The sequence below is a fragment of the Pecten maximus genome, chromosome 2 (genome assembly GCF_902652985.1).
Source record: "Pecten maximus chromosome 2, xPecMax1.1, whole genome shotgun sequence".
Classification (NCBI taxonomy): domain Eukaryota; kingdom Metazoa; phylum Mollusca; class Bivalvia; order Pectinida; family Pectinidae; genus Pecten; species Pecten maximus.
Window position 1 is genome coordinate 16,601,872 of NC_047016.1, and position 23,605 is coordinate 16,625,476.

Genomic DNA, 23,605 nt, shown 5'->3' on the forward strand with positions numbered 1-23,605 from the left:
TTAAATTTCCTTGTAAACATTTACAAAGGCCTTTTCCCCAAAGAGGGTAAGATTTTAGCCTAAATCAACTTAACCTTTCCAATCATTTGTCCACACAAGATCTGTATCATGTTGAAAAACTTTGATGTAAAGAAACTGACAAAAAACAAAATACAATCTTTTCTTTCAATCCAGTCTTGCCATCACTTTTTTCTTTAATCAAGATACTAAAAAGGAGCTAGGATCTATCAATCAATATTAGAGAAGGACCATAGGAAGCCGACTAAATAAACATAAATTATTTAATTTGATACATGTGAAGAAATTAAATAACTTTTATCGCCTGCTCAGGAATTTGTACAAATAAGTCAGTCGAAATCTGACGCCCTGCTGACATTTTACCCATCTAAGCAAATGAGTTCTTATCACCTTCTAAATGTTACAGAACCTCCGCCACAGGAATTGTTAGCTTGCCACAATTAACACAAGACATAAAACTGGTCCAAAACTGTGTTAATAATATCTAATAATTATATTTGTTCTCTGTACTCTGGAAAAATATTCTTGATTTAATGAATTTTTAAAAAGTTTTAAGTCCAACTTAAAATTTTCATGAAACAAGTCAATACATTGTTTCAATGCTTAGCTAACTAAACTTTTTACAATCAGCCTCAGATTCTGAAATTCACAAATCTTCAGTACTCTTAGTTTACAGTGAATGTGGTGATAAAGTGAGAAGGGGTATGATATACTGAGGTAATATACCCCGTTATAACCCTAGGGGGTCGGGAGGGAGGGGGTACTAATCCTCCTTTGTCAGGTAAGGTAACAAAATCCCAGGACCATCACTTAAATTTCATGAAGGTTTCCTTAGATACCATCAGTACAGTCCTACAATGATGATTCAATTATACATTTATTTTTTAGGGAAAGATTTTTCAGTTCATTTGTATTATATTCCTGTAAAATGTTTTGATAATAATTTCTATTACTGATAAATATATCATGTTTTATGTAAACACATTCAGGACTTAGAATGTTGTAAAGTCAGACAGAAGATGAATCATCAATTCGGTTTTATCCTTAGATCATACTATTTGATTAACGGGATAACCTATGACCTTTACACTTTGTGACCTTTATACTGAGATGACCTGTTCAGCAGGTCTGCTGAACTACACATACCTAGATACCTAGATACATTTAACTTGCCCTAACATCACAGCATTTACACAATAATTTATTCAAAGTAGGAATCTATTTGTATTGAAAAATTCTAAATATAAATCAAATCACCAAAACAAGCGTTGTTAAAAATAAAAAAAGGAACAAAACTCGACATTAACAAGAAAAAATGCTAATAACGATGATGCTGATACCTTAGTAGCAACCTTATGTAAGTGGTATGTTTATATTAGAGGTCAAGGTTGATACTCTTACAGACAAGGAGGCCCCTGGCCACACCAATCCATCAACGGATTACCCAACACCAAATCTCCCCCACTAATCCCTGTATCTAACAAACATAGCATTGCTGTGCTGGCCGGGACCCTTATCAAAATTTAATAATGTTACATGACCAGGAAAAAAGGCCAAGTACCCCCTACAGTAACACAATATCAAGTAGACTTCTGTCTTATCTGTACAGGGACAAAAACACAAAATAGACTTTTAAAAATTTATCAAATTCAAATGACAAGTAACATCAAATTTTTCAAATGTCACATGAACCATCATGAAATTGTTGACATGAAAGTGGATCTTGGTTTGTATACCTACAGATACTGTATACCAAACTTATGATTGATTACAAAAGGGACCCTGATCACCTTGCTTTAATGTAATAACTCTGATCATATTTACAACATTCTGACCACTTATCATTGTTGTAAAACAGAACTTTACCTCAGTACTAACTTGCAAAGCATGACAACCTTCCAGTTTCCATTTTAAAAAATGCCGTCAGAGGATTGGTAAAGCTGCAGAGGTCTCAATTAGAATTTATGAAAAAATCTGGTAAAACGACCCTGTATCATGTCCTGTTCCATTGTCTTGCAGAATTAAATTTCAATTTTATTCAATGACAAAATCTATAACAGTTAATGAAGTAATTCGATTAAAAAAATTTGATAGAGAGTTTTGAAAGGAAATCCATCCAATATCGAGAATCATTTCCCCAATGAAACAGAGATGATATGAAGTTTGTTTTTTAAGAGGACGCACCAACTACTGTTGTATGTTTTCAAAGAATTTCAGTTTGTTAAAAAGGAAATTTGAAAGGAATGTTAGACAAAGAACTATATCTGTAAACAATGAACACTTTATAGGTGACATCTGTTTTTATTCACAGGGGAGATATTGGGAGAAATCTTTACATCATCAGCTCAGCTGTAATTTACAATATTGGGACTATTACAGCAGTGTTCAGACAGGACAATTTTAACCTGTCACAAGGGACCACTACTGCCAACAGAATGTAACTTCGACCATCTGTAGAATTTTAACCGAGAATTTTTTTTAATGGGTCTGGTGTCTGTGACCAGACCTCAGATCCATTTTATTGCTAGTCTGGCATTAATTCATTCTCTGTCATGTTCAAAGATAATAAGTCTGAAATATCTCGTGTGTTTTAGTAATTAGGGAGAAAAAAATAATATGAAAATTATGGATAATCAATAAATCAGTAGATCATATCATTGAACATAAAACAGGGGCCGTTACTCTGCAGACGTATTCAAAAATGGACTTCCTGTTCAATGACATGAATCAAATCATGTATCCAATATCTTTCGAGCAATCAACAGAAAAGTTGTTTTTTGCTACTAATTTCCGCATTCATCAATGTGGAAGTTCAGCAAAAGTTAAGTACAGTGGAGGAAACACTCGTTATTTCCTAATTCAGACAATGTAACCCATTACCAAGCTATGAAACATTGGACTAATTTACGATTAAAGTGAATCTGTTTTTCTTGATCATCTGAATCGTAAAACTGTGATCGCATTGTATGATTGGACGATGAATTTTGATTGGGAAGTTGAGTATCCATGTGTTGTCATGACAACATATGCCGTAATGGTATTGCCTAATGAATCAAACATGTTGCTGATGCGGACTATTTTTGTGTTACGAAATAAAACATTCGGGAAGATACAGTAGGGCATAATTTGATTATCTCCCCTTAAAATCCTAAGATATTTCTTCCCTTCAAGCAATAAAAATGTCACACCTTGTAATGTTGGTTACCTGGTGATGAAACTAATTACCTGTTCTTGGAGATGAGGGTACGATATTAGCCTCTGATAACAGTAGCATGTCCGTGTTTTTTGTCAGCATAGATCTCGACTGACAAGTTCTGTCGCGTTTGTGGTGTTTTTTCTTGTGTTAAGTTCCTAAACAAGAGCCATTACCAAAGTAGTAAACCAGACACAAATTAATGACATAAACCTCAGCCATCTTGTACACAGACTTTGTGTTTTATGAATATTATTGAGAAATGAGCAGTATTATTTACTACAGTACAACGTCTGGGTTGTATCTTACGTGTAGATATATATAAGAGCTGGTGTAACAACTCTTATTACAAATGTGATAATAAATCTTAATTATATTGTACAGTAAAACCATCATGACTGGAAACCATTTTATATAATGTCATGTTTCCAGCCCGAGGTTCTGAAGGAATACAAGTGCTGAGATGTTAACTTCATGGGAATCAGTTAATTTGATTCTATTTTTCAATCAGCATGTATTGGAAATTTGCATATTGTTTATCAGTAAAAAAAATAATTTATAACCAAAAACGTCATTTAGGACACCACCAAAACATTAAACCTATAACACTTTAAGATACAACTTAACATCATTCTTCAATCAAAACCCGACATTTACAATAGCTATTTTTAACACCAATAGGGACATCCTATTTAAACTGCCCACAAAATTGCAATGTCTCATTATAGCCATCAGTTCAAATTATCTCCCCTGAAATCTTCGGCATTGTCACATATCCCTATAATTAGATCAGGGGAATTTATTGTTGACGATCTGATGGTTCGGAGCTCCAGCTTAGCTTGTACAAAGACTGAAATACAGTATTACAGGGTGTGGAACCCAACATGAAATTTCTTGTACAATGACAAAATCAGATGCCAACATCTATTCAATCTTCAGATGAATAACTGCAGATGATTTTTTTTTTAATTCATGCATTTTATCATTCATTTAAATTGCTTTTTGTATGATTAAGTTCATCTTAATTAAGGATGATAAATATTTTACAGCTGAAAGACACAAAGGTCCAAGTTATCTATCCTGAGGATTTATACAACAGAAAATTGTTTCCTAGAATGTTAGGTAACAAGACATTAAATGGTATAAATGAACTTTACAGAAGATGATAGATAAGTGTAGATCAATGAATGAATGTTAAGGTTATATTCAAAGCTAAGTCAAAATTTTAAAAATCTTTTAAAGTGTATTTCTATCTACAAGATGACATGTTCTAACACCTGATCTTTGAATCAATCCTCAGGGTTTCTCTAGGTTTCTCTAAGGTAATTAGCTTATCTTTCCTCCGTTGCATCATAGCACCAGAGTGGCTCCCTGCCATCTCTCTTTATGGGTGGGGTTATCAACCTTGCCCTCTCAACCATGACCTTCACCTCTGACCTAGCACTTCAGTCTGTCATTACCTCTGATTGCCATTCTATACATAGTATTGCATCTGACTGTGAGGTTTGCTTTCAACTTCCGTGTTTCTTTGAAACTGTTTTTTCAATGTTAAGATGATCACTAAGGGAGTTTGCGATAGACATTATCAAATGATGGATGTTGGCCGTAGGTCTGATTTTAAATTTATCTTTGAAATTGATTCATATACATCTATTAAGATTTACAATAGATCTAGAATGTAGATATGACCAATTCACATGTCAAGTCTTCTCATTTTAACCACCAATCTACTGATAATAGTTTATAGAGAATTAAAGAAATAAAACTTTGATATTCCTAAGATTGAATGTACAGCTACGAAGAGCTACCTAGTACATTCAGCACTGAAATTATGAAACCGTGTCCTAGCCTGGGGTTTTCATACCGACATGGTATCACATTATGACCCAGCCTACGACACAATATTTCCATGGGTCTGGATTACATCATGTGATATTACATATTAAAAAAAAATCATATTTTAAACAATAATCAGTTTGTCAAGGAATTAGAGTATCATTAAAGGAATATTTTTAGGACAAAAAATACTTTCCACTTATCAGTTTGAGGGATTTGACCCACTGTCCTGAGACAACACTGGCAGACGTCCCTTTCTAATAAGTTAAATATTTTCTGCATATCTTTCAAAAATGACTGTTGACCCTGTCAGACGACTTTTGTCAGACTCTGCAGCTGGCTGTCACAAAAGATGGAAAAGATGCTCAAGATGACAGATGGGGCGTTGGACAATAGGGCATTGTTATTACCATGGTGATGTGATCACCGACACAAGAGCAGGTTTTGGTCTCATTACGCCTCTTTATGTTGTGAAATGAGGAAAGTACTGTCCTAAAATCTGGGCAGATCTGTCTGGGATCAGTAATGCAGGCAGATCTATCCGAATGTGAGACACACCAGTGTGTTGTGGTCTGTCCATCAATACTCCCTCATTTCTACTCATTCTCTGTACATTAATACCACCTCATTTCTACTCATTTTCTGTCCATTAATACTCCCTCATTTCTACTCATTCTCTGTCCATTAATACTCCCTCATTTCTACTCATTTTCTGTCCATTAATACTCCCTCATTTCTACTCATTCTCTGTACATTAATACCACCTCATTTCTACTCATTTTCTGTCCATTAATACTCCCTCATTTCTACTCATTCTCTGTCCATTAATACTCCCTCATTTCTACTCATTTTCTGTCCATTAATACTCCTTCATTTCTACTCATTATCCATCCACTAATATAACCTCATTTCTACTCATTATCCATCCACTAATATAACCTCATTTCTACTCATTATCCATCCACTAATATAACCTCATTTCTACTCATTATCCATCCACTAATATAACCTCATTTCTACTCAATTTCTGTTCCTCAGTATGCCCCTCAGTATGCCCCTCTGTTCCCTAGCCTTCGCCATCATCCACCCCCTCAGTATGCCCCTCTGTTCCCTAGCCTTCGCCATCATCCACCCCCTCAGTATGCCCCTCTGTTCCCTAGCCTTCGCCATCATCCACCCCCTCAGTATGCCCCTCTGTTCCCTAGCCTTCGCCATCATCCACCCCCTCAGTATGCCCCTCTGTTCCCTAGCCTTCGCCATCATCCACCCCCTCAGAACCCCCATACCAGCAGCACACATGATAATTTCCAATGAGAGGGGAGTGGGTTGAAGTACCAGTGTTATTATCTGATGGTCCTCTCAGGACACGAATGGTCAAGTGGTCAAGACTGTCCAGTGAAAACTTGTTATTGTAAACACCTTTAATACATATTTGTGTCATCTGGTACAGGTGGCCTGATTTGGACAGAGACCAGTACATCTGCATGGACACTGTGCCTATTGTTGAACCATCCGTCATCCTCCAAATTAGGCCTTGGGACATTCCCCACATAAGGTCCTGCTGGTCAAATAGGCTAATTCCGTGACTTGAAGTTCTAACACTAGACATTGGTCAATTAGAATTCCGTGCTGCCAGCTATAGTCATCTGAATATCCCACAGAGTTCAATCAATCTTCAGCCATCAATTTATCACGCTGGACAATGGGCAGTATCTAACAAGAATTATATTCAACTGGTCGATTCCTCTGCAGGAATAGTGGCATCTGCTTTTGACGTATATTAGTGGTCAGTATTGAACATCGGTCACTCACAATGACCTTTGGTCACTTATCAAGGCCGATTTAATGCCACTGGTCACTTATCACGTACAATTTAATGAACTCCTGGTCATTATTTGTATTCCCTGTGAATAGCAGGGAGACAAACATAATATATGTCCAAACACACACAATATGGCTGCCATAATTACATCAGGGGATCAGCTCATGCTGCAAAATCTCCTTAAAATGGTTCATATATGGGACACTGAGCATATTTACATTCTAGGGGAGATGTATGGGACCAATAAAGGATGCCCAGGCAAAGATTTGAAAGGGACATCAATCCATTGTCATACATATAAATTCTTGATTGGCAGTACACCACTGCTTTCCCTCATGCAATGTCTGCTATGAAAGGGAGTGTTAGCTCTTACTGTTAAAGTCTCTCAATGGATTTGTCCTGGTTGAGTTGGAATTATAACAAGTTTGCAGATAAATCAGAACATCTTATTATTCTTTATGATGGCAATTGATACATTAACAAATTGACTTTCAATAACATTTCTAGGATTTTCACTACACATTTATGTATAGTCTGACAGTAGTTGTATTTTATAACCTATCAAATGATCATAACAACAATAATCTGTCATACTTTGTATTTGTAGAAAGTTACATATTTCTGAGCCTATGAAACTGTTCAAGACACTGTTGAACTAGAGCATGTATATGGTCGACTTTACCCAGCTGAATATGAAGGTAGGTCGACTTTCAATAGCTTAACTTGTGTTAACAACTTACACTAGTGATAAAATCTGATACAGCCATCATTTATCATCACATTTTGGAGATTTGCACATACATTTATATTGATATGACGACTGTTATCTGGCAACGCTTCTGCTTTAGGCAACCAATTTTGGTTCTATGACCAATAATTGTGGACATTGTTATGTAAATCATCACCAAATCGTTGTTTGCCTGAGTTGCTCCAAGCCATTTTTTTCAATCACAGTCAGCGCCTGGCATTTACACAGGAGTTATGTGTATCTGAGGTTTTTTATAGTTGGAATTAGTACAGTAGGAACTTTTGAGGGGAAGGCAGGCTTAGTATGGTAGGTATATTTGAGGGGAAGGCAGGGTTAGTATGGTAGGTATATTTGAGGGGAAGGCAGGGTTAGTATGGTAGGTATATTTGAGGGGAAGAAAGGGTTAGTATGGTAGGTATATTTGAGGGGAAGACAGGGTTAGTATGGTAGGTATATTTGAGGGGAAGACAGGGTTAGTATGGTAGATATATTTGAGGGGAAGGCAGGCTTAGTATGGTAGATATATTTGAGGGGAAGACAGGGTTAGTATGGTAGGTATATTTGAGGGGAAGACAGGGTTAGTATGGTAGGTATATTTGAGGGGAAGACAGGATTAGTATGGTAGGTATATTTGAGGGGAAGACAGGGTTAGTATGGTAGATATATTTGAGGGGAAGGCAGGCTTAGTATGGTAGATATATTTGAGGGGAAGACAGGGTTAGTATGGTAGGTATATTTGAGGGGAAGACAGGATTAGTATGGTAGGTATATTTGAGGGGAAGGCAGGGCTAGTATGGTATGTATATTTGAGGGGAAGACAGGGTTAGTATGGTAGGTATATTTGAGGGGAAGACAGGGTTAGTATGGTAGGTATATTTGAGGGGAAGACAGGGTTTTTATTAGTATGGTAAGTATATTGGAGGGATATTCACAAAATACTGAGAAACCAAGTGGTCGATTAAGAAGCAGTCCACTTATCAAAGAGGATTAGGCAAGTCTAATTCACAGGCTAATTACCCTGGTATTTTTTTTTATGTCTGTTGATTTTTATTTTAGAATTTCACGCTTGCTTTCATCGCCCTTTGAGAGTTGTCACCCACCACTATCAGGGCGGCTGCCATAATTGTTTAATGTCCTGGATCTCAGAGCTGCAAATTTTTCATTTAAGTCAAAAAAATGTTTTATGACAAATTCTGTTTTTAGTGTTTATGCTGCATGTTTCCAATCAATTGAATCATCATTTCCATTTTCCATTTTCCAAATTCTTGATATTTTCATTAAAAGCTTATTGATTTGAATCAAATGGCACAGCTGTTCGTTAAATCCCTAATTTCTTTTAAAAGTTATTATGCAAATCTGGGGAAATTGACATTACATGATTTCCCCTAGCATGCTGATGTTGGTACTAGAAGCCAGCAAAGCTGGGGAAATAAATACCTCACAACGTCCTTAGTTTCAATAATTCTGTTTTAGTTTGAACAGCTAAACCCACAGCTGTGTCCACTACAGCCAGCACTAACCTGATCATTGGGTAAACAAGGTGTCCAAATTGACACATTACAGGTCAAGATGACCAATGGTCTAGTTCAGAAATAAGACCATGGGCCCTGTTGATGATATAAATAACTCCTCATCAAGCTTTGGTCAGTTTTCAACACTGTGGTCAAGCTGACAGCCTTCTAGTGGTCAGAGGTAAAATTACAAATGACTAAACATGTCATGAGCAGTTTGTATTCAGGAAATTGGTAACTATTAAAGCTAATGGAACAAGCATAAGTCATTAATATTGGAGGCTAGCAATATTACACTCTTCCTCTACTGGTCAAGATTGGTGACCTTTGGTCAGTTTGACCTTAGTAATCCTCCGGCCATCTGCTGATACTTGATTACAGTGCTAACAAACAATGAAGTACACATAACACTTACTGAAGTATATCAATTACAATATTGATTTTACTTAAATATTTTGTCCTCAGTGAAAGAAGATTAGACAAAATATAAAACACCTGCTCCTGATTAATGTTATTTAAATGTATGAAATTCTCATAAAGGATTGATTTTGAAAAAAATAAGTTCAAATGTTATGTTTTATAAAAATTTTAGAGTAAGCTTGGTAAAGGTCAAAAGTTGTATGCACAGGGACTACAGAACGGACCTTATCCATCTGTCAGTCCGTGTAATACAGGACCGCCTATATACAGGTTTAGATGGGTACAGGCCATCCATGGACAGCTGACTCTGGTACAGGACATCCACAGCCGACTCTGCGACTCTGCGTACCAGATGAGTGGAGTCCCAACATTTTATGATGATGAGAAATGTGTATAAGCTTCATCTTAATTATAATTAGGAATACTTAAAAATTCCAAATACCCTGATTAAAAGTGCCCCCCATCTGTTCAAAATGAAACAGATCTCACAATTAACACATAAATCTACAAAATGTGAGCATTTCCCAACCACATATACAGTAATACGGCAATCTAAATCAAAGTTTGGGTAGAATGTCTGTTCTATAGGACTCAATGGGATTCCATGCCAAAATCAGGACAAAACTCCAGCAAGCAATGGTGTATTTATGATACAATTATCCTTGAATTGTAAAACCGTCAAATCCTGGATGGAAAAAAGGATCAGATGGAGTCTGGTCGTTAACGTTTAAATCCTAGCCCATTGTTCACTTGTAACCAACTAGTACAGTCTATTAACATAAAACTGGACAAAACTGCCCGATAATTACTATACTCACCTCCTGATGGACACTTAAACTACAACAAAATCACAACAAAATCTACACTAGTATCAATCCAGAAAAATCTACACTGCTTCCCAAGAAATAAAAGAAAATTAAATAAGTCTGTTCCAAATTTTTATCATCCAGATCATCCCACGGTCAATTCAATTTACAGGTGGACACATATAATTTTCTCACCTGCCCGACTTGTCAGCTAGTAATTTATTTGTAGTAAATTTTTAGTGGCTAAATTTCAACTGAAAATACAGTCCAAATCTTCTGATAAAATCTAGCATGGAAACATTTCAAAATTGACTGCCATCAAAATGAGCCATGAAATTTTATGATAGTCTATTTGTAAGATTTTTCACACTTCAATTTGATCTTTGACAAAGCTCCATAGTCCTTGTCCTGATGAAGTGATAGGTTATCCGTGTCCCATTTCTACTAATTGTGTATCATAATGTGTGAAACTATCTAATGTTTCATTACTGAGGTAAACTTTAAAAGAATGAAGAAAAGCTCATGGCTTTTGATGACATAAATTAACTTCAACTTGTAATATGTTCCATATGAGATTTTTTTTTTAAATTGACAAAAAACTAGCACAAGTCACAACTCCTGAATTACCATTCACATTAAAAAATATGTGTTTTATGTATTGTTAATGCGTAAAACTCATCACAGTTTTGACAATGTGTACCCAACGACCTTATCTACAATCGTTCTGAGGTGAACTTGAATATTCACCACATGTCCCAACCTCAGAGCTTTCATCACCTCCAGTCCAATATTTATAGATATCAACCAGGTTAAGATTCAATTATTCTAAAACCATGGAACTCATAAACTCTGACATTTCACCTAGAGGAATCCTATACCAAATGACCTTTGACCTTTATTAAAATGATACACATAGTAAACAGACAATTTAAATCAGTGTTATAGCCTCGAGCTTTCAGAGGACTATATTTACAAAGTTCATTCCAACAAAACAAGGCTTCCAGGTATATAATACAACGAAGCATTATTCTTGAGTACAGTTCTCAGCACCCTTCCCCGAGTTCCTGAGACAATACCTACAGTACATCTATTAGTGTACCTTTAAGGGCCTAATTGACCCCATCAAAGCTCGTTTGTTGATTCTTTATGTATCATTACACACCTGTGGGTGAATATTAATTTTTGATTACCCCACAAAAGGTATGTGTAAAGGTGTCACATTAGTTGTAGGCCGCGGCCGCCACCTCTGACCGCAGATTGCGAGAATGTCCCGAAGGTATTACATGGTTGGTCGATTGAGAGAGGCAGTAGGTAGCCATGTGCAAGTAAGACTAGAGATTATGTCTCTATAATGCCAGTCACGATAAAAAAGACACGGACTTAGTGGGTGTTCCTACTGACGGGTGTACTGACGGGTCTGATGGCCCGTTGATCTGTTTTGGTTGGCTGTTCCATTGATTGTAGGTCTTACTGTTTTTCTTATTGCATGATCTCATGTATCTGTAAGTTTAAATACTCTAATCAGGAAACAAGGCAGACATTTCATAAGACAGATATTTCCCTAACAAAAAAAAAAAATCTTCAATCTCAGTAGCTTTCATTCAGGATTTTATGAGACTTGAGAGAAAATGACATTTTTATTTTTCATTTTATCATCTGAAAAGACTTCACTTTTTGAATAAACAAATCTTTTTCAATTTATATTCTTATTTAAAAAAAAGTTTCTTTTAAACAGAAAACATTCCTTGACGCCATACTGTAGCATGTGATAGAATTTGTTGTTTGTGATATTGATATATTTAATTATATAAACTTTAAATCTTCCTCAGTATCAAATATCCAATAACAGGCCATCATGTAGGTATCACAATAATTGCTTCACAAATAGTAACCATTTTTTCTTCTTCATGTCCACTCATCAATGTAATGCGTCCCATGACTTATGGATCTTTCAAATCTCTGGAACGGTTGACGCCATTATTTTTGTCACATCAACCTATCATACTATTGGACCTTCCCATGAGACAAACGGCAATGTAGAAATCGTGTAACCAATTCTCGTCATAAACAACAGGAAAACTGAACATAAATACAGAGTTGTCAAGACAAACTCTCATAAGGGCTGCAACATCAAAGACTTGTGGAGATACCGTTATTTTGTTACAATGAAAAGACACTACCAATTTTTTCTCCTTCAATTAACTGGAAGAATGCACCAATGAAAACCAAGCCTGTTTATAAACAGAAGATAAATGTTAAGAAGAGAGCAAAGAAAGGTGATGCCACATGTAAACAAAGGCCCTTACAGCAAGGGCTGGCTAAACAGTGGAAATACTGCAACCGTTTAGGGAGAAAATTGAATTAATGGAGCGACCAGTGTCATGAAATACCTTTAGGGGTCATTGGGACCCTTCTTCATGTGAGCCACATATCAGAGAATTACATAGGCTTTGGCTGGCTGGAGCCAAACAGGCTACCTAATGGGAGTTTTGAATACATTTAATTGGCCTAAACATTACACATGTATCTATATAGTTATAGTGTCTACCCTACACGCTGATAGCCAGCCCAGGCACACAGCTTTTTTATATTTCATACCATGGGACAGGAATTTTATTTCATTTGATGCCACACAGCATATGCTGAGAACTTATTTCATACGAGATGCCTAATATTTTACAGATACTGCGTTTACATTCAGTAGACATACAAATTATGCTCAAAGAATTTCATGTTTCATTGGAATAAATATGCATTCATTTAACACATGTAATCTTGTAGAAAAGATTGGTATGTTGTAATCCATTTAGCCAGAATCAATGTCACATGTTCTTAAAATACCATTAATGATTATGTAATCTAAAACAGTCCTCCACAAATCATTTTCATTTTTATGCTTCATAATAAATTTTCTCTGGTTACTCAAATTCCTGGGAACATATTTATTGTGATAAAACTAATTAACGTGGAAAAGGGAATCTGTACCAAGGAAATGACATATTTGTGGAGGGTGTAGTATCAATTGTATAAATGTTATAGACCAGCAATTTTATCAATAACACTGTAGTAGTAACACCATCAAGTCAGCCGTGTGACAGTTTTATTTGGTACTAACTTATATCTACTAGACCACACCAAACATGATGCACAGATCACTTTGCTTATCCTTGTGACAGAATGACCAATGGTCAGCTGTGTGGATGAGCAGGTCCCTGTCACTCTGGCCACCAACCAGTTGACAGCTGTGTTAATCTCCCCCTGGTCACCAGAGACACCACCAGGGGGAGTATGTGTAAACCACAACACTATCTAGTGCAGTGATATATGGCCCAGACTCCATACCATCCATCATAGGCTAACAGTCATATTTCACGGCCCCTTAGTCCCCGGGGTCATCCATCATTTCCCTAAGGGCCAATCAATCAAGGGTAAGGACCTGTTATATAGGGTCCAGTAGTGATGAAGGTTCTTTAGGGGTAGGTTGCTGAACACAAGCACAGCAAGTGTTCTTGACCTGTGAAAACATATCATGCAATACACTTTGGTAGCATGCAGTAGTGAGCTACAGTCCTGTACAGTGTAGTGTGTAAACTCAGGATGTCTGAAAACTCTTAGCGGCTTCAGACTACTGACCATAAATCACAAATATATATTACCCACTGTTATCATTGTAATGTTCGGCACCTTCCCAGACAACATCCACAAGACCCCCATCGCCTTGAGAGCAAAGACCTCAACATTACAACAGGCAGCGTGTGAGATCAGGAACCCGTGTCTTTGTTAATTTAGAAAGAAATGAAAAAAACACATCTTTCTAGACATGGGGCAAACAGGGAAAAAGGTTTATCATTAGCTAACAAGACACGTTAGCTCGATTATTTAAAAGGAGAGTCTTGGGGTCTGGTATCTATCGCTGTCCCACCAAGATCAGAATGGTGGTCACAGTTGTGATGGGAACGAATCCCCATGTCCCAACAATTATAAAAAACTCGCATCTTCTGGACCAAAATGTCTGATTTCATTCCCATCATTTTCTTGACAGCTTGATTATATTATGTTAACATTTGAAAAACATCCTAAGAATGGTTAATGAGAAATTCTCCATGAGTTACAAGGAGATTATTTGTACCGTTTTGTAGAACACCAGCCTGTATATTAACCACAGGGCCACTTACAGGTCAAATTTACAGGCCAAGATTCCCAAGTTTTGTAATAAAAATCATGATTTGTTAAAAAGACAAACAAACATGAGATTTACCATAAAACATCAGATGAAAGTTTCCCAATTCACAGAGCAACTTTAGCTAGGAGTTATAAACTTTGGGCTGCTGCATTCGTGAAAGTTACTGCTGTGCAGAACATGGAAGAGAATTTGTTAATTACTACAGGAGACCAAATTTTCTACATGAATTTTGTCTGTCACACCTTGATAACTAAAGAACACGACCTGAATCAGGCCAATAATTCAATATGTACTTATAGACATGTAAAACCTTGCATACCAATTACACTAACTTGAGTATACAAATTGCCCCCCTAGCCAAACAGTTGGGTGAGCTTCTACAGGTGGACGGGGAGTATGTATTCAGGTTTTTAGGAACATCTTAGACATGAGTCTTAGACAGCACACACACATACATAGAACTGCACTCTCTGCTCCAATTCTGGAAGTTTTCCAGACATCAAAAATGTGCCAATTTAGATGAAAAGCGGGTCAGAATCACCATACAATCTATTACCTTATCCTTGAAATTATGATAACTCTTGGGAAGAAGCTATAGAATATCTAGAAATGCACACAGATCATGTACAGCAATGCACTGCCAACATCGCAGCATTGTTAACCAAGTTTACCACAGACCGATACATATATCCATATTTTACATTTCTATATTTACACTTTCCCATCCAACAGGGAGGTCATCAAGATGTATTTTACATGAGTAAGTGTACACAAGCCCTCCTTGGACTTTCATATTACACCTAGCTGTAAAACTACCTAGAACACTAGTGTCTAGCTCTGTAATGCTAGAACCACTAAGAAACGGCTGAGATCATTCGGTGTATACTAGCACGGACTGAAACATAAGGAAACAGATGGATGATGTAAGATAATAATTAAGATTGCCCCATACTAACATACTCTTCCAACAGTTGTACACAGTGTATTCAGCCTTATCATGAGACAAGCTTTCAAAGGACCCAGATTGTAAAAATCTGATGAGACATGACAGTATGACTTGGGTTATTATTAATCGTATCTCATAAAGGTGGTTCCAGAAAGTCTACTTCACTCAAATGCTTTACATGAACAATACTTTATTATGACAGTGCAGTCATGATCACCAGCAATAGACAAAGAAAAGACTTTGATCTCTGTTAATTTGGGAAGATAAGGGGGCAAAGACAAACCCTTGAGCTTATAGTTATTTCTGGATTGTTTGCTGAATTTTGTGTACAGGGAATGGGAAAATACAAGACAAGGCAAAGGGGCAAAATACCTTTGGGTGGATAATGACTGGGAAAAGGGGAGAGCGGGAAGAAGGGAAAGTGGGAAATGGTGACAATGACCTTGACCTTGGGGTGGGTAAAGGCCTGGTAGGAGGGTGAAATGACGGAGGGAATAGGGGAGAGTGAGAAAAGTGGATAAAGACCTTCAGGTGGACAAAGGCCTGGTAGAATGGGAGAGATAGAAGAAGGGATAGTGAGAAAAGGGGACAAAGACATTGAAAGTAGCTATATATAGGATACAATGACCTTGTGAATAGAGAGCAAAGCCTGGAGGGAAGGGTGGGTAAGATGGGGTGACAATGACAGTACAGTACATATGGGGACAAAGACCTTGAAAGAAGGAGGAAAACTTTTAGCTGGGTTGGAGAAAGAGCAGAGTATGAAACATGTGTAAGTACATAGAGTCACAACCAACACATTCTATGTTACATGAGGAATGCCCTAAATACTTAGAGGCCATGTCTATCTGTGATTTAGGGGAGAATGGAACCCAGATTGTTTGTCTTATGCTGGCTAACATTCTTTGCTCTCTTTACATTTCCTTGAAATGATTAGGCCAGGAGGCTGAAACTCAACCGCCCTGATGACCAGTAAACCATGTTGATGACCATACAAACTGGCTGATGACTATTTGAAGTGGTATGGAGAGAAATTATGCCTTTCTATAATGAACAGCAGGTATTGGTTTAGTTCACTTATCACTGCTCAGCAATGTCCAGTTGCAGTGGTCATCAATGTCCAGTTACAATTACTTTCATAACTCCTCTTTTTCCAGACCACATTCGTTATTTTTTTCAAATCCCAAAATACACTCCATCAGTTTAGAATGTAAAAGATATACCAGCAAAACAACCATTAAACAGTGCCACATGTGGCCCCCTCCCGCTGCCAGAGCAGCACCTAATCATACAGTTCCTATATATTTTTTCAGCATGAAAATCTTGCAAATAAACTTAATTATTTGATATTTTACTGTAATTGATATGAAAAATGTCTACAGAGAAAACACATGATGACACTGATGAGGCAGCTCATCAGATTGTTCTCACTATGGTCAGTGTTGATCCCATCGGTGTGACTTCTGTCATGATAAAAACACATGTTGCCAAGCCATTAGACGACTCAAACTGGTTCAAGTTACAAAGCTATGGTCATTCTCAGCTAGGGTTCTTGGCTAGAGAGCCGTGGTCATCATTGTAGCTTGTTGATGGCCTTCTGACCCCTGATACACTTGATACCCACATGCTGATAGTGGTATGATATCCTGGGAAATTTTGTCAAATTACCTTGTAAGTATATTTTTTTGTAAGTTACACTATTAATTTTCACAATGTTATTTCTTATGTCTAGCCAATTACCACATGTACAAAAACAGATCTTGTTTCTGCTGACCAATCACGTATCACTTCTGCCCCCAATCTGATTTCTCTGACCATGCACAGTAACTATCAGCACAAGTTAAAATTGTAAAGACCATCTTGAGTTATACAAGCAGGAACCAATCTGTAGGGTCTTAAAACTAAGGTAGAGAACAAGGTTAAAAAAAGGAGAAAATAAAAATCATAGGTGGAAGTAAAACATGTGGCTTGATACTATCTAGTACCTTATTGGCCTCTCGGGCCAGACAACAGACTGGTTTGTCCTGTCAGACCTAGCTCCAATAATGGCTCATCAGCACACATTCTGTGGCTTGTGTCAGATAAAACCTTAATGTCTGTTGATTAGTGAAGAACACCTTGTGTACAGGGTGGATTAGACAAATCAACGCCAGAAAAAAAACCTGTACAATATATATGGACTGTACAGACCAATGATGTCAAAAACTTTGTGGCAGGAATTCCATTCAGTTCCGCAAAACACAAGTATGTGAAGGTGAAGTCAGTCAATCTGCTGGAGGCTGATCTGTTTAACTTAACAACTTTTTACCTGTCTATAGTTCATTCATAGATGCAAAAAGTTACCTGTAGGCCATGAGAAACACATTAGTAGTTTTATTTCTTGATAAAATTTCCAACAGGCAGGTTTTCATGACGAAGACCACTTTCTTAGGATCACTCATACAGGACTAAAAAAGACTTTTAGAAAAACAGCATGGAAATGTGCTACATGTTATGAATACCTTTGAAAATGAAATAACAGGAAACAGGAAATAGAGGAGTAACATACAGAGTAGGATTCGTAAATGATCCCCATTTCCAGATTACAAGCAGATGACTACATTTCTGGCAGTATTATAGTAAACGGGTATATTTTTAACAGTACTATGGGTCGTCTGTAAATCCCATATCATAGACTTTCCATATCATTCAGGCATACAGCAAACAATGAAAACTCCAGCAGTCAGAGAAAGCAGGATTGAACATGCTGGAAAGAGGCATTACTGATGTCAAACTATCTGATGGGCTACACATGAATGAAACCTCCAAAGAAGCACCGCAATGTTTCAGAAATTTCTGACATGATTTGAGTTGTCACCCCCTGACACAAAATGTCTACTGTACTTTACCTAGTGGATAAATCTTTGGTTGTCATGACAACTGAGTGACTGACACCAATGGTTACAAATTATTTCTAAACTTTTTAAAATGTCTTCCTTTTTTGTGTTTTTGTATATATACACAGAGCATTTCTTCCCTGCTAATCGTTACATAATGCCTGCATATGTCTGCCAGTACATACTACACTGTACAAAGTCTATATGCACAGAAGTATTTGCCAGAAGGTAAACACAGAGAAGTTGTCCTAGCGTCGTGTATCGTAGACTTGTGGACTCGAAAACCTGACCTACACAACCTGAAATGACACTTTCCTTTCTGTTTTTACATATGGTAACAGGCAAACTGATAAACCAGGGATCTTCTTCATTACTGGGTGTTTGGACACAAGTGGCGAGATGCTAAGATGTACCGTATCAATTCCAATAAACACACTCCATTCACTGATTATGAATTGCATCAATTTCAGACATAAGAAATGAAAATGAAAGAAATATCAAAGTGGATTATGCTTTTCAATGTTATTTCCAAAATTAATACTTAAATAAAATTAAATAGTGCAGCCAAACAATTAAACATGGAAAGGGTTTATTGAGAGGAAATGTATGATAATGTGTTAGACAAGAATGAACAACTGTGTAGCTTCACTGTCTGTTATCAGACCCTCCCCTAATGAGACAACCTATACCATACGCCTAGCACAACTAACTTGTGTCTCAGTGTGCAACTGTGCATAGCTGTTCAGGAATTCAAAACTACACCCAAGTCTTTGTTTCAATGCGCACTGGATGTTTTTCTCCTTTTTTTTTTTGTGAAATGAAATCTTCAGGTCAAAAAGCCATAAGACTTGAACTACTTAAGATTACATAGGCAGTGAAAATGAATGTTGAAATAATGGCAAAAGGCCACAAAGGCCTGCAAGACTCCAAGCTATTTTAAAAGACCCTCAGGAAGATATTACAGAAAACAGACCTGATGAGATAAGGAATATGTACAAATCCTAAAACTGTAACTTATAATAATATGTCAATTGTCATATATAGTACCACCTCAACACTCCAAAAGGTATTTTACTTACCTGTAGTACCACCTCAACACTCCAAAAGGTATTTTACTTACCTGTAGTACCACCTCAACACTCCAAAAGGTATTTTACTTACCTGTAGTACCACCTCAACACTCCAAAAGGTATTGTACTTACCTGTAGTACCACCTCAACACTCCAAAAGGTATTTTACTTACCTGTAGTACCACCTCAACACTCCAAAAGGTATTTTACTTACCTGTAGTACCACCTCAACACACCAAAAGGTATTTTACTTACCTGTAGTACCACCTTAACACTCCAAAAGGTATTTTACTTACTTGTAGTACCACCTCAACACTCCAAAAGGTATTTTACTTACCTGTAGTACCACCTCAACACTCCAAAAGGTATTTTACTTACCTGTAGTACCACCTCAACACACCAAAAGGTATTTTACTTACCTGTAGTACCACCTCAACACTCCAAAAGGTATTTTACTTACCTGTAGTACCACCTCAACACTCCAAAAGGTATTTTACTTACCTGTAGTACCACCTCAACACTCCAAAAGGTATTTTACTTACCTGTAGTACCACCTCAACACACCAAAATGTATTTTACTTACCTGAAAAAACAATATAGAAAATATGCATCAGAGTATAATCAAATGTTTACATGACAACAAGGCAAAGAGGGTCATAGTTTATTTAAGTTTTCTGGAAAGTGTACATGCGTATTGATCCACTGACTCAATATGTGATATACCATAGAGACAGAGACAGACAGAGACAGAGACAGAGACAGACAGACAGTGACAGAGACAGACAGCGGCAGACAGAGACAGAATGATAGAAAACAGAAAAAAGACAATCTCTGTTTCATCACCAAAATAATAATTAACATAATTAATCTATTTCAAATTTCTTTGGAGGTTAACCATCATTCCCTGAAGGAATGGCCGTGCCCTAGTTTTGTTAATTTTGATCAGACCCCCCAATACAAAAAATCCAGCCTCAGTAGCGTCTTGATTCGACCATGTCCAGATTTAATGAAAAAAAAGTGTCAATAGTTTGTTAGTGGCCCCAACATTACAATAACTACATCTCCACAACTAATGTTTTACACAATGGTATGCAGGCTGCCAGGGTAAACAAAGGACACCATCTCGTTTACATAACACTCCATACTCCACATCACACAAGCTCTCCACTGCTATTTCTGTTACGTCTGTCTGTGTGTCCTGCCAAGTTACTATGGTGACATATCAATCTTTGACCAGGAATTTGCATTTTTTATATATATTTTTTTCAATAATCTTCTCTGGGAAATGTGTACTGTTTTTTCTGGGCTCTTTCTGTGTGTTCTGTCAAGGAGAGATTTCAAGTAACCATGACAACAATGCCATCTTTGAACAGGATATTATTTGTACCCATACAGACAAAGTTTATCTCATCAAGTGTTTACATAGTTAAATAAAAGTTAATCTGTTTTTTTTTTTTTTTAAGAAGCCAGCTTTATAACCCCTCAAACGTATTAATATCGTAATGAGTTTACCTCTCAGAAACAGAACTTATTACAAAACAGGTAAGTGTCTTTGTTTAATGTTTACTGGCAATTGTATTCTCTTGTCTTTGAAGTTCAATTAAGACCAGGACAAAGCTGATTTGGAAGAAAAGAGAAAGGAGTGTGATGTAAGAGAAAGGCCACTATAAATAAATCCCTCAAGTAGCACATCTAGGGATATCAGAGTGTGGACGTTATAACGGCAATCACACACGAAGTACAGAGACAAACATCCCCTTATCATAATACAGCTATAAAAAAGTTCATTGTACACATCATCTTAAATCAGGACAGAACAATGAATTTGGACAATTTTGAGAAAGCTTGAAAGCAATTTAATATTGTATCATATTCAAGTGGTGTTTTCTTTCATGAACCTACATAAACATATATCTCTAATCCAAACTACTCATAACATTTTACTAATACTTTTCACATTCAGAATCCTTTAGAGTGAAAACATGAAATATGTTTGAACGAGAACTCCACATTTATTGTTAAATAGTATCTACCAACTTTGACAGATCTCATGGCCATGGGGTGTATATATATGTCAAAGTCATCTACATATTAAGCGTTTCAGACATTTCTAACTGTGCCCTCTTCAAATAGCTCAGAACATCTTGTACAATTTTACAGTGCTTCATGCTTGATAAAAGCAATTCCGCATGTGCAGGTATTTCAATTTATTTTAAGAATGTCAAATTTTCCTTTTGATTCTCGATCTCTTCTGAAAGAAATAAATGTGAATTATACGAGTCAGAATTCCTACGTTTATGGCATGATGCTGCTAAAGAAATAGTGGCAGTTGTCTATTTTTGAACGCACGGGTAATAAAATTCACAAAATATTGATCGAAATGAAATGTGGCTTATAGAGAAAACTCCCCGAGTTTCACAAATTATGTAAATGACTTACAGAAATGGAGAAATCTACATGAATTCTGAGTATTTTATATATTAACATTTTCCTTAGTACAGTCCTGGCTCCAGTATGTCCATTGAGACAAATGATCCTGATCGACAGAAGGAAGCATAACCTGGAAAATCCATCGGATCGGAAATCATGGACTAATCTACCTTACTGCAATATATGGGATGGTAGTAGATGTTCTTAAACTGTGATAACCTGTATTTTATTCTTTAGTATTTAGATTTGATCATTTTGCTGTCAGAATAACTTATCCAGTTTTATTTTTTTAATCTTAATTTCCTAAATGGAATAAAATGAATCACATACATATACATGTATGTTCTTTGCTTAAAATATATTATGAGTGAATCTTCGAATATCTATAAGGGGGGGAATTATTTTGTAGCTATGCTTGTCTATACAACCATCCCTGATTAGCTACGGTACATAAAGTCTACCATTGTTTCAGCAGTAGACTAGCTAGAGGCTCCAGTTGGCTCCCTTTTCTACCCGAAGTATTTGACGAGGACTTATAATGAGCCAGGTATAAGCTCCCCGATAAAACCCAGACAACAGGAAATAAATCATGTCAGTGAAACTCTCCCCGACAAAATGTTCTAGGAGACCTCAGCTGACCCTGAACCATCAATTTGAAGGGTTATGTTGACAAATGACCCTTCATCACTACAGGTGCCCCTAGCCTGTAGGGGTATGCCCAGGTAGGATGATTATCTCAATACCTACCTGGGTTCTTACCTGTCTAACAAACATACCTCTGTTTTTCATATATCATGACAAAGACTTTATGGATGTAGCAGGTTTTTGTGAGTAAGTGACAGGAAAACAAGTCTTAATGTTAACAGATCAGCTACATGAAATTACAAATAACGGTACAGGTTTGTTCTTTAAAAGATGTCTCACTAGTTACGCAGTGGTTATATACACCACTTGAACAGTTAGTTTACCATGTGGTTATAACCATTTGAACAGTTAGTTTACCATGTGGTTATAACCATTTGAACAGTTAGTTTACCATGTGGTTATACACACCACTTGAACAGTTAGTTTACCATGTGGTTATAACCATTTGAACAGTTAGTTTACCATGTGGTTATATACACCACTTGAACAGTTAGTTTACCATGTGGTTATACACCACTTGAACAGTTAGTTTACCGTGTGGTTACACACCACTTGAACAGTTAGTTTACCGTGTGGTTATACACCACTTGAACAGTTAGTTTACCGTGTGGTTATACACCACTTGAACAGTTAGTTTACCGTGTGGTTATACACACCACTTGAACAGTTAGTTTACCATGTGGTTATACACCACTTGAACAGTTAGTTTACCGTGTGGTTATACACCACTTGAACAGTTAGTTTACCATGTGGTTATACACCACTTGAACAGTTAGTTTACCATGTGGTTACACACCACTTGAACAGTTAGTTTACGGTGTGGTTATACACACCACTTGAACAGTTAGTTTACCATGTGGTTATACACCACTTGAACAGTTAGTTTACCGTGTGGTTATACACCACTTGAACAGTTAGTTTACCGTGTGGTTATACACACCACTTGAACAGTTAGTTTACCATGTGGTTATACACCACTTGAACAGTTAGTTTACCATGTGGTTATACACACCACTTGAACAGTTAGTTTACCATGTGGTTATACACCACTTGAACAGTTAGTTTACCATGTGGTTATATACACCACTTGAACAGTTAGTT

General features: G+C 36.8%; 1 protein-coding gene and 1 long non-coding RNA gene across 2 annotated transcripts in view; one reads left to right on the forward strand and one right to left on the reverse strand.

The window, feature by feature from the left end:
* LOC117319734 (discoidin domain-containing receptor 2-like) overlaps positions 1–23,605 on the reverse strand; it is a 178,359-nt gene that overhangs the window by 82,752 nt on the left and 72,002 nt on the right.
* Positions 7,507–23,605, forward strand: part of LOC117319745 — a 38,542-nt gene continuing 22,443 nt past the window's right edge. The window contains exon 1 of the long non-coding RNA XR_004530813.1: positions 7,507–7,567. This is a non-coding gene — a long non-coding RNA (uncharacterized LOC117319745). The remainder of the gene's footprint in view (positions 7,568–23,605) is intronic.